The sequence below is a fragment of the Tachypleus tridentatus genome, chromosome 9 (assembly GCF_004210375.1).
Source record: "Tachypleus tridentatus isolate NWPU-2018 chromosome 9, ASM421037v1, whole genome shotgun sequence".
In the NCBI taxonomy this organism is placed as follows: Eukaryota; Metazoa; Arthropoda; class Merostomata; order Xiphosura; family Limulidae; genus Tachypleus; species Tachypleus tridentatus.
This window is the reverse complement of record NC_134833.1, coordinates 93,527,729-93,539,910: the sequence shown is the minus strand read 5'-3', so window position 1 is coordinate 93,539,910 and position 12,182 is coordinate 93,527,729.

The following is a 12,182-nucleotide window of genomic DNA, read 5'->3' as shown; positions in this document are numbered from 1 at the left end:
GGGACGGCTAACGCAGATAGCCCTTGTATAACCTTGTATAGCCCTTCAAAACAAACCAATCCTTAGGATTCCATCTAAGCGTAACCTCTGTCATCATCCATCTCATATACAATGCGTTCTTTAGTATTGTGACAAGTAAAACGTAGCTTAACGTAAAACCTTCATAACAGTTTTTCATATGAAGGTAAGTATAGAACAGAAAGCTCACACTTTGATGGATTTCTCATAGTGCTCTAAGTCAAGGTTAATTAGTTATGCTATGTATTGTACACCATGCTGTTCAGTGATAACCAGAGTCGATTAACGATGAGGTTATTCCTCGCTAGCTGGAAACCATTTCTACGCTTGTCAAAGCCAAAAATAATTAGCTGCACTGTCCACTGTATAGTATGTTCTTCAGTGTTAACCAAAGTTAAATAACGAAGGCAATACTTCCTACCAGTTTCCCACCACTTCTGAGCTTTGTCTCGGTTTCTGAGATAACAACTCATCAGAAAAGTGGTGGTAGCGCTATTCAGAATTAAACATAAACTGTGCAGATATTTTATTATTATTAAATCTAATAAACCAATATATTTACATACATAATTTAAAAAGAAATAAAATTACACTTATTCCACTTTGAAAATGATTGTTACAAAAACACGTGGGCAATATGGCTGAAATTGGCTATTAAGACGATTGTTTGTTTGTTTTTGAATTTCGCGCAAGGCTCCACGAGAGCCATCTTTAATATCCGTCCCTAATTTTGCAATGTAAGGTTAGAGGAAAGGCAACTAGTCTTCATCACCCACCGCCACATCTTAGGCTACTCTTTTACCAACGAATAATGGAATTGGTCGTAAATTATAACAACCCCAAGGCTAAAAGGGCGAGCATATTTGATGCGACAAAGATTCAAACCCCCGATCCTCGGATTATGAGTCGAGTGCCTTAACCACCTGGCCATGCCGGGCATAAGTTTTTGAGTGTCTGGAACATATCTAAACAAAAGTATAGTAAGTGGTACACGAATTCCTGAATGTCTCCAACATGTCTGAACAAAAGTACCGCTGGTTAAAGACAGGATTTTGAGTGTCTGGAACATGTTTGAACAAAAATTTTGAATGTCTGGAATACGTTTAAACAACAGTATAACAAAATATACACGGCATTCTGGAGTGTCTGGAACATGTCTAAATGAACGTATAGCATGTACATGTGAGAATAGAAAACTGAATAAGAAAGAATATTAAAACATTAAAAAAAATGTATTGGATGAAGATTGCTACAGTTCTTACAAAACTGTGAGACTATTTCTGTATACATCAAGCACGTCTAAGTCATTAACTAGTTATACAAACTGATGATTTACTATATTTTACTGTTCAGTTGTATTTTATTTGTTAATTCGAAATTTTAACCGGAAATAATAATAGAGGGTAGAGTTATTATAAAGCTACGTATTGTTTTATTAAATACGTCGGACAGACAGAACACGCTTGGAATCCTCAAAAGGAACTCGGAGAGAAATAACAAGTTTTTTAATTACTTCTATGCTCAATTTTGAAATCCATAACATGGATCGTTACGTCACTAATATGAAGTTATAAAACCATAAATTTTCCTTAATGTGTTAATGGATTTTTTTTATAATTTACATAATTACAAAGCTTATATCAATATCTTCATATAGCCATTGCATGTTTCATTTGTAATTGTCACTCATCAGATCTCACTGCCCTCCATTACCTCGTCGACTTTTAATACGTCGACTGGAAACTAAATATTAACTCAACGCTGGCATAACATTTGAAATTTAAATCGGTTATTTGATTCACTTTCTCCTCTGGGGCTGAGAGGCCTCTCCCTAATGCTTTGTAAAGAAGAAAACTGACTTAATTAGAATTTTAAATTTGGCTTAATTTATCAATTTAAGTTAAGCAGTTTTTGATTGTTGAAAGGTCTCAAGGCGTTTTTTTTCTCGATAATTCATTTGCTATTTTTTGTTTGTTTGCTCTTTTAACAATCTACGAGGTGACTCGTGTTCCTATATAAGAAAGTAATAAATCAAAGTGACATGAGCACTTCAGCGTAACTTTCTTTTTAATGTTGTTATATTTAAATAACAAGCGATCTGAGCTATCGCTTGATGTTGAAGTTACTTACAGAACATTAATATTAGTTTTCTGGGGAAATCTGTGAGAGATTACTATATTAATAAATATACATGTCACAGCTCGTACATTAACCACTTAACATAATATTTTCTCAAAGCCTTAAGAAAACTGTAAATGTATCAGATACCAAAGTACAAGAAAAGTTTAGTACATGATAGTGTTCCAGAGGAGTTGCTGAAATTAACTACAGAAAATCAAAACTAGTGCTTATTTTTTGACATCACTGAGACGCACGTTTTAATTCTGCTTACTTTTTACTTTAGTCATGTTTAATGTGTTATCACTTTTATCAACTGGACACAAACATTTATGACAGTATCGATAGGTTGTTCGATTTGTTTAGCCTGGTAGATGGATTTCTCTGCATTATTCTACAGTATTACATCAAAAGTAGTTATACAGAGGACTTTACAGTTTCACAGTGACATCAAACAAACATTTGAACAGAGAAATTTCTATATGTAAAAACGAGCCATTTTTACATATATATTTCTCTACAAGTGGATTTTCTTGACATCACAGAGGAATTTCTAGTACCACAGTAACGTTAAACAAGAAATTATATGGAGGAATTTACAGTTCCAAAGTAATGTCGAATAACGAATTATATAGAGAAAATTTCAGTTCTGCGATAGAGTTAAACAAGTAATTATACGAAGAAATTTTCAGTTCCACAATAATATCAAACGAACAGTGATATAGAGAAGTTTCAATTCTACGGTAACATCAAACAAACAATTATACTGAGAAATTTCTAGTTCCAAAGTAACGTCAAAGGTTATACAGAAGGAGTTCCTGTACTGGAAAGTTAAAAATAATCTTTTGTTTACATCGAACGGAAATACACATTCAGAAAAGTAACTTATTTAAACTTCGTCACTATAAAGATTCAGGAAAAGTTATCTAAGTGTTATCTGTATTGTTCTCGAGATAAACAATAAGAATGATAATTAAACCATTGTTTTACATGTTGATACAGAGATTCAGTAAAGTTGTTCTGAATAATTAAAATGTAGAAGTCTTAGAAGATAACTTTATTATTGTGCATTCTGTAGTTTTAACTAAATATGAGCAAACGACATGCACTAACAATTAGCTCCAAGAGCAAAAAACTAATCCATTGTAAGAATGTCTATAACAGTGTTCGAAACGTTTTACACAAATTTCAATTTTGTTTTTACATTGATTTTTTTATTTATAAATTCATGCTCGATTCAAATCAGTGCCAGTCAAAGCAATTTGGATTTAGGAAAAGCTCTTTTCTTCACTACTTGTAACAACAGTGATGGTCGAGATAAGCCAACTCAGTGCTACAAAAATGTTTGAAAACAACAATGATAGTCTATTTGTTTAATATATTTAAACATAGTTTTCAGTCATTTCAGCCACTTTCCATATGAGGACTTGTAATTTGTAATGCTGTTTTGTTGCACTGACATCACTTGCTTTGTCATCTCATAATCCGTTTTCAATGTTTACGCAGCGTATCAGCAAATTTCTTGTGCTAATTTCCGACAACGAATGCAGTGTGCAAGAGACTGAACAATTAGCTGAGTTCCGATAGTTGTAATTTGTTAATTTTGTTAATTATATTGTCCTTCGGATTTTGTACAGATCAAAGATACGCTCATCATAACTTTCGTAAGCAAATTACTATTCGGGGAAAATATTTTCAATAATTTAAATTTTTTCTGTGAGATACCATGCATTTGTTAAGACTTTCTCGGCTCAATATTGATGAAGGAATTCTGTTGTTTTGTGGTTACGGAATAACTGGTGATATGTCAAGATCACTTACAGATTCTTGCTGACCACGTTTATCTCATACAAAAAAAGACGGGGCATACCACAAGGTTAACCATAGATTTGAAACTTTACTCTTTTATAGCAATTTCTTTAGCTTTGGAACGTGACTTTGTTTCACTGGCTTCTGTGAAGATATTGTCTTCCATCATGGAAACCAAAACGTCTTATACCTCTTCCAATCAGTATCGGAAGGATTGGACAACATCAAATCTACTTTCTCATTACGTGCCACTCACCTGCTTCACAGTTAACTGCATGCTACATCATTGTTGCTAATGATGATTTGAAGAAGAAAAACAAATAGCTTAAATCACGAAGAACGCTATTGCCTCGGGGCAACAACTGGTTACAACATTCAGCAAAATATTCAGAGAGTGTGCATTGCATGGTGCCAAATAATTCTGGGATTTAAATCTCCAATATATTTTTGAAGACTATTGTTTTTGTGTCTGATGTTGGCATAATTGTGATACCATTGGCCTAGTAAGTCATCCAAGAACAGCGCCATTTCCTCAAATTTGCCCCAAACTTCATTCGTATCAACAATACTTCGATTATCTATGTTTTCCTTGAGTTTACTTTTGTAAAACATTTCATAAGTTATTATTGTTTTGTTTTTATATTGTCACCTTCTAACTATCTGGTGCTTTTTTGCCACAAGCTCAAAATAATCTTACAATAATATTTTTATTCCGTATAAAAAAAAATTATAATCTATCATGCCCATTCATGGCTTATACAATACACTTTCCAGAATGTCTTGTTGCACATTTTTAGAATATTTTTATTCTTCGCTCATTTTGATGTATCTATATACTGTGTAGGAAAGGAAACTGAAAGTTCCACCCACTCTTACCCATTGGCTACCCGTGGCTAACGTGCTAAGCTAAAAGAAACTTAGCAAAAAAGGTGATTTAATTACGTAATTAATCTTGACAAGTAAATGTATTGGTAAACTTATTGGAGTTTTGCAACCCTTCTCGTTTGGCCAACCTAAGCTGTTCCTTATTTTTCCTCTCCAATGACGATAACCATACAATCAAGTATCGTCGTAAATACATAGTATCAAACAGTACCAATCATATTTCATTGAATTATTGCTATAAAGGATTTCAATGCGTAGTAGAAGATTAGCTTTGTTTGTTTGTTTTGGAATATCGCGCAAAGCTACACGACGGCTATCTGTGCTAGCCGTCCCTAATTTAGCAGTGTAAGACTAGAGGGAAGGCAGCTAGTCATCACCACCCACCGCCAACTCACGGGCTACTCTTTTACCAACGAATAGTAGGATTGACGGTCACATTATAACGCCCCCACGGCTGGGAGGGCGAGTATGTTTGGCGCGACTCGGGCGCGAACCCGCGACCCTCAGATTACGAAGCGCACGCCTTAACGCGCTAGGCTATGCCAGGCCCCAAAAAATTAGCAGTCCTAACGTACGTGACTGGTTTGGTTTGTTTTGAATATCGCGCAAAGTTACACGAGGGTTATCTGCGGTAACCGTCCCTAATTGAGGAGTCTAAGACTAGAGGGAAGGAAGCTAGTCATCACCACCCACCGCTAACTCTTGGGCTGCTCTTTTACCAATTAATAGTGAGATTGACCGTAACATTATAACGTTTTCATGGCTGAGAAGGCGAGCATGTTGGATGTGAGGGGGATTCGAACCCGCGACCCTCGGATTACAAGTCGAGCGCCTTATCCACCTCGCCATGCCGGGCTCTACGTGACTGTAGAACTAGTTGTGAAATTATTTAAACTTTCAATAGCGTGGCAATCAGGCTCGAAATACGTTTAGTTCTTGATTAGAAAACGTGCTTAAAAATTTAGAAATGTGCATATTTTAATTGCTACTTAAGATTGTATAAAGCTCAATTTCAAGAAGTTAATGAGCTAAAACAAGTATATCCAGAATGAATTTTGTCCAATGAAGCCTATGTCTCTGTTACTTATCAGAAAAATCAAAGACTGTTTTGGCTTTTCAAATGTCTAGTCATTCGTGAAGATGAATTGCATAGCGATCGTTATGGTTAGCTTTAGTATTGTAAGCATAGCAATGTAGTAATCTAAAAGCCTCAGTTTTATTCCTCGGCAGGCTGTATATGTTAACAGTAAAGGAAAATGCTTGAGCACCAGGAAACAAGCGAGCTGTGAAATCGTTGAAGTTTCGCTCATTGAACTTTTTTGGCACCATTTTTCGAGTCGGTGAACGCTCGTGCCTCGCGTGTGGAACGCGTAACGACGAGAACCTCATGGTACAGTGTCATACGTGCTCACTTGACCGCATAATCTTAATTTTGTATGTTTTACCCTATCGTTTGGAAAGCAGTAAAGCGTTAAACAGCAACACGTGTTGTTTCAGCAGAATTAAAGGCGCCAAACATAGGCAAACAACACTATCTTAACAAGGAGTACCTTAACTGTAAAAACTATTGCTTCCATTCAAGAAAAGAAGTTAGTTTATACTCTAGCTCAGAATAATAAATTAAGCTATTCAAACACCGATAGAGGGACTATCGAGCGTGAATAAACTTTTTTCAGACGAACTTGTCGAGTAAAACTTTATAAAATCGCTATAGAGCTCTTAAAGTAAAATAAAAGTTTAAAAGAGTTCAAACATGCTTAACACCTGAATAAGTCTTTAATGAGTAACAAACGTTTTAAAGTAATTAAGGTAAAAACTCCTATGAATAGTAAAAAAATTAATACGATATGAATTTTCAAGAAGTTTCAGTCGAATACATTCGCATTGACACTTGTAAAAATCATCTATCTATCTATTAAAAAATATCTCGTTACGAACTTCCTTAACACTAAATATTCTATTTAATAACGAATACCTCAGCTAAAACAAAAGAAATGAACGAACAAGAAGTTATGTTTGTGTATTGGTACTAAGACTTGTTTTGTGGAGCTGTTTAAAAGAATGAAGATAAAATGTCACATGGGGTAGAGCGTATCTGGCTTATGTATGTCTCCTCTTGATGACTGATCTGAATGCATGCATTAAGGACAGGAACAAAACGTACAGCTCTCTGTTGCTGTTAATCAAACGTCGTTTCTAGTTTTCTGTAAAATACTTTTTAATTTTTATTAACAACAAGGTATAAGAGCTGTTTTGTTCTCCAACTTTTCCAATTATTACATGTAAAGAAGACTTTTACTTTTAACATGGAAAAATTCACTTTTTTTTCCGCCAGAAATTCATGATACTTGTCTTAAAAGTGAAAGGATGTTTCCTCTACAAAGTTTCGCAGATAATGTTTTAGGGGTAGCACACAAATTAAGTTAAGCAGTAGTCAACGCTTTGTGTCTGTGAGATTATGTTTCAAATGTTGAAAAATTTCACACTGAAACGGAATTCGAAAGCAAGAAAAAAAGTTGAATCGTTTAGCAAATTGTGTTATTTTTAGATTGAATCATCAACAAATCACATTTTTTATCGGGTGAAGCTGATTAACTAAACTGTTGTTGCCAAAGGGTCTTTAACTACATCTTCAAAAAGAAGTAACATCTTTATACTGTACACTTCAGTAAGTAATGATGTATTTATATCCCACTTTTCAGTAAGCAATTGCATCTTTAAAATACATTCTCATTAAATTAATATCTTTAAATTCTATTCTGACCAGATTTGGATGTATTTGAATTACATATTTCAGCAGTTAGCAGTATCTTCCAACTACATCCTTATATTTTTAAATTATGTCCTTCATGAGGTTGTTAATTAAGTGTTGATTATTAATAAGCAAAACTGTTTAAATCATATTATAAACACTCTATCGAGTACATTTATTAAATCCCTTATTTCAAGCGTGGCAGATTTGGTTAATGATAAATAAATAACCATTTTGCTAATATAATTTAATGTAAGATCGAATTTTCGTGTGTTTATTTTAAACTGATCATTAAGATTATGTAGCAATATGCACTAGTCATTTACTATAAGTTAATTTTATTCTAATAAGTCTGGCATTAATCCTAATCTGTAGATGTTCACAGGTTTAGAGTTTCCTGTTATTGAAAGTCTGTAGCGAAAAAAAAAATCCATACTTTAGAATTCCTTGGAAAATTCATATGGCTGGAAGTTTCTTTCTAGAGGCATTACTATAAACGTATTTAATAATTTACATAGCCTGGTGAGCAAGTTACTCGGAGTAACTTATAAGAAGTTGGGAAAATATTTATGTCGTTTTAAATAACTGTAAATCTCATTCTCCAACAACACAAGTAATCTGAGATTTAGAAACTTGATCCTTTTTATGAAATACCTAAAAGTGAAAGACTAGCGAAGTGGCACATGTTATTCATGGAAAAGAGTCTAGGATGTAGCGAAGTTACCGTGGTTAACATGTGCACATATGATAATGATCAACATTAAGATAATCTGTTAAAGCTCTTAGGGTACCCTAATGCACTGTATCCCTTTTGTATTGACAACACAGAATTCGAGAGCACTTTCTAGTTCTGATGAAGTCTTCAGGCCCTCTGTACCTCTCGACAGATGGCGTTTTACAGGAGACCTTCAAAACAGCCTAGTTCAAGAGTTTCCGAGACCTCATACACAAGAAGAGCTTGCCGGCTGGTAACAGCTTTTGTTTGTAATTGACTGACATTATGTGAAAGAGGACCACAAAGACCTTAGCATGTTAGTCATACAGAATCGTCATTAAAAAAGACAGCTTAACTCCTGGAATGATAATTAATAGCCCACTTACTAGAATGTAAAGTGATAATGAACCAAACATAAGCCGTGTGTCCTTTATCAAAATCAGAAGAATAACCAATATTTCGAATACGTTAAGAATTTTTAAACACATATTCACACTTGGTATAGATGGCATACCAAATAATACATCATGCTCTGTCATGGCTATGTTAACAGCTCTGACGTTATAACACCCTCCTCCAATTGCTCTCACCCATTCACATTATTTGAATTATTTGATATCTGATCACCTTCACTTTATTATAGTAAAGTTAAATTTACATATAGAATTTATACAGTTCATGAAATAATGGTTTACAAGGCAGATGTATTTAATTTCAAATTAAAGTTGCGACTACTTTGTGTATCATTGTAATACTATACCAGAAGATTTTTATCTCCCTGAGATACAGTCACCCGTTGGTACAACGGTAAGTCTACGCATTTACAACGCTAAACTCAGGAGTTCGATTTCACTCGGTGGATTCAACGGATAGCCCGATGTGGCTTTGCTGTAAGAAAACAAGACTCTGAGATATAAAATCTCATAAGCTGTTGTAACAACTTGAATTTCATAAAATGTTTCAAACTAAAATTTTTTTATATTTCTAATAAAAGCCAAACGATTCTGAATAACTAACCTCATCATGTGACAGTTGGAAATGTCTTAAGCCTATGTATAGATCTTGTCACTTTCGCATGTATTCTTTAAAGTGTCACAACAAATTAGAATAACAAACATGTTTTATATATACTTATTTAGTTTTAAAATGTCACGTCAAATCGGAATAATGAAATGTTTTTAAATATTGCCAAAGCTTAGAGAGTATAAACATTATAATGTTCACAATAAAAGTAGTTCTGATATTGTTCGGCCATCGGTATGCGTAACTAGAAATATTGGCAACTTTCTAAAGAAAACAGAACTGCCGTGCTCCTCAGCAGCACAACGGTATGTATGCGGACTTTACATACTGGAAACAGGTATTGGATACCAGTGATAAGAAAAGCACAGATAGCTCGTTGTGTAGTTTCGTAATTAATTACAAACAGAACTGCCCTTCTATTTTACAGTTGAAGTATACATTTTTAGTAACAACACCAGTTTGTTTGTTTCAACACAATCAGGCCCGGCATCGCCAGGTGGTTAGGGCACTTGATTTGTAATCTGAGGGTCGCGGGTCACAATAAACATGCTTGCACTTTCAGCCGTAGGAGCGTTATAATGTGACAGTCAATCGCACTATTATTTGGTAAAAAAGTAGTCCAAGAGTTGATGGTGGGTGGTGATGACTGGCTATCTTTCGTCTAGTCTTACATTGCTAAATTAGGTACGGTTAGCGCAGATAACCCTCGTGCAGCTTTGCGCGAAATTCAAAACCAATCAACACAAGGAGAGGTAGTTTGCCCCATACTCTTCATCATGTATGTAAGCAAGAAGCCACTAAATCACCAAAATTACTGTTCGACTTCACAATTTTCAGACGATGTAGCTATTTGAAAGAGTTCTGAAACACCATCTATAGCGGCCTCGAATTACCGCCCTCATTAAACAACATAGCTGAATACCGTTCTAAGAAACTAATCAAATCAATATATCAAAACACAGATCTTAACGCAGGCAAAACTATAGAAATTAATTAAAATCAGCTCCAAACTCTATCTTCACAGAACGCTCCTCCAAACAGCTACATCAAGAAAATGTTTTGGTCTTACTTATGATACAAAATTAACCTGGCAAAAACATATACATGAAATTTCAAACAAAATCTGACAGAGAATAAATCAAATTAGAAGTTTATCAGAAAATAATGCAAAACAACACCAACTAACATGTTAGAAATATACAAACTATACATACAACCAGTCATAGAATACACTTGTCCAGACTGGATCAATGTCGCACCCAAGAAATCAAAAATAACAAAATACAATAATAACTAACGTCTACAAACTTTAAATACGGAAACATACAACCACTCCATGACAGTCTTCTGAGCAGATCATTCACCTACTTTAAGAAAACCTTAAATAAAACGAAAAATCACGCGCATTAGATCGTTATACCATACATGATGAAAATGAGCCGAAGTACTTTTCACCCTTAAATATGTACTATAGTTTAATATCATGCCACCTATCGCCAGATCTACCTAATTCCCATTTTGTTGTTTTTTCATATAGTGTAGTAAGAGGATATTTATGTAAATACACGTAAAATAAGCCAACAACATGAAAAACATTGGAATATATGGACTATCAATGTAGCAAGTATGTCTCAGTTTAAATGATGCATGTTCGGACATAAATGGACGTGGCCTGATAGGGGTTTTCAATTCATATCAATGAATATTTGTGAAAACAATACTCTCTTTTATGTTACTTTGGACATTAAAGTTGCCCCAAACAAAAAATAATAGTAATACCACAAATGTGAGAGGAAGGGGTCAAGATTGTACCTGACCCTCCCAGGTCCACCCAAACGGCCTAAATATCGATAATTAGAATCAGCGTTGCTTGAGTATCCTCTGTATTATCTTTCTCTAATAACACAGTTATATATATATATGTGCAAGTTAGTCGCGTTACGTGAAAATAACAGAAGTACATCAGTTCTGTCAGTATTCCATCTATTGAAAAGCGGGCAAATTTACCATCCACAACAAACTCCTAATCATTCAGTTTCACTCCTAATTCTCCTGCAAATAGGTGGTAAGTACCCCGATGACTCAGGGATAAGTCTGTGGACTTAAAATGCTAAAAATCAGATTTTCATCTCCACGATGGCAAAGCTCATTCTGTACCTTTGAGCTTAACAACAAACAAAGATGTTTCTGAAGATATTTATGAATCTTTATGTGGTTGAAGGTCAAATCAGGGATAGTGCAAGACCTAAAATCTTTCATCCTTGTAGCCTATCATTCATGATATCGAAACTTTCTGTCGGATCTGCTAATTCAAATAGAACCAGCACGTGAACTTTGAGGCGCTGCATCCAGTGACTTGACCGATATATCTTCTAATGAAATAGCATGAAAACCGTTTCTTTCTTTCAGCTGATTAAAGTATACAACGATGCAATAGAATTTTATGGAAGCAGTTTGTGTTCACGTGATCTGCAACGCTTTTCCTGACAGCATCCTTTTTGTTCATGTTGTGTACTGTTTCCTGTGACAAGGTGACAGATTTTTCCATTAACGTTTATGATCGTGGATTCTCACCTGTTATATACTACAGCCCCCACTTGGGTGACTACGGCTTGCGTACGATTCATTGCTTTGTCTTTTTTTCTGGATGCTTCTGGTTCCGTAAGTCGATCCATTTATTTTGTTTAATAATCTCATTGAGTACGAAGAATATCTCTGATCTATAAGTTTAAATCGTTTATTTTCATTCATGTTTATGATCTGAGTGTATGAATACTTTTCATCGGAAAGAATTTTTACATACCCTTCCCAAAAACGATCCATTTTCAGTGAGGCTTAGCACAGCCTGATGATTAATCATTC